This window comes from Pinus tabuliformis, chromosome 8, assembly GCF_031772625.1.
Source record: "Pinus tabuliformis cultivar Carrire ecotype Pingquan chromosome 8, CPIR1, whole genome shotgun sequence".
Lineage (NCBI taxonomy): Eukaryota > Viridiplantae > Streptophyta > Pinopsida > Pinales > Pinaceae > Pinus > Pinus tabuliformis.
The window spans coordinates 1,601,189,085-1,601,190,507 of NC_142294.1; the positions used below are offsets into that span (position 1 = coordinate 1,601,189,085).

General features: G+C 45.7%; 1 pseudogene; it reads left to right on the plus strand.

Annotated features, from left to right (window-relative positions):
* The first annotated feature begins 519 nt into the window (after positions 1-519).
* Positions 520-981, plus strand: LOC149242171 (E3 ubiquitin-protein ligase PUB22 pseudogene; annotated as a pseudogene).
* The last annotated feature ends 442 nt before the right edge of the window (positions 982-1,423 follow it).

A 1,423-nucleotide genomic window follows, 5' to 3' on the forward strand; every position in this document is an offset into this window, starting at 1 on the left:
GGAGCGCTGCCTACCTGAGGAGCAACTGCGTGGAGCTGGACCGTCTTTTCTGGGCTGTCTGTAGTTAATTAAAAGTGCGTGGATTGATCCGTCCGGGAACGAGATCCAAAACTTGAGCCTCAGGCAGGACGTGTCAAGCGCCGACCCTTTCAGGCTTCCAAACGTCCAGAGGCCCCGGGGCGTGGCGATGCCGTAGTAGATCTTGCCGCCGTCGGGCTCCCTGACGCTGTCGGTGGTTCTGCTATCGTTGGGTACTGCCAACTATGATGTGCTGGACTGCTTTTATCCGGAAATGCCCAGAGCTTATATGAATACAGTACCCATCGTGGCTGACCCGGTCATGTTTCACAGGGAATCCACGTTTGGAATCTGATTGAAAAAGGTGAGGAACGCGCGGTCGTTTTATTGCAGAAGGCTTCCACTTGGATATCTGATTGGGAATTTATCGGCAGGCAAAAGATTAATATTTTCCAAGGTCTCCTACAGATCATAAAGGGTGAATCCTGCCATCAGGCGATCATGGCTGCCTTGGTTGTCCTCATAGCAATATGTAAAAGGTCCAGAAAGAACAGATTAATGGCTATAGAGGCAGGCACAGTATTTTGTCTGATTGAATTACTTCCAGAGGCCGAGAAGCCCAAGTGTGAAAAGATATTAGATCTGTTGGACATGCTAGTGGACTATGCAGAAGGAAGGGCTGCCATGGCTGATCACGCGATGGGCATTGCTGTAGTCTCCAAGAAGATTATTAGGGTTTCAGAAATTGCCACTCAGAAAGCAGTTCGAATTCTTTGGTCGCTTTGCATATATTCTTCAACTGCGTCGATTCTTCGGGAGGTGCTTCAGTGTGGAGCTGTGTCTAAACTGTGTATGCTTCAACAACTCAGTTGCGCAGAGAAAACGAAGCAGAAGGCGAAGGAGGTATTGAAATTGCATGCAAATAACCAGCAGTTCAACTATGTGTCTGATGCCAGTATTTAAAGATCAAGTAGCAGTAAGGCTCAATATGGATGGTTGTCCAGACAGTATGGCAGTTGCGGATCTAGGGAATGATCCCTCATTAGTGGTAGACGTGGAAGTGGTTTCCTAATGAGGTTATGCGACAGATTGGGATGTTGTCCAGTAATTGACTTCGGGAGGTCCTTGATTCGGGAGTTGAGGAAGGGAACTCGGGAATCCAACTTGCCAACTACACCTTTCCGAGGGTTATGAGGCAACTTGATGGAGCATCTACTGATAAGCTTGATTATTTTGTTATTTTCATGTAATGTAATCATTAAGGGGGGATGTTGGAGTTAATGCTTACATTCCATATTTAAGAAGTTGGTTTGTGATGGTTGAGAAATTCTCTCAACCTCTCTATCTAATTTAGGAATAAGTTGGATCTCAAAAACTCTATTTAATAGAGTAATCTGAATGTAAA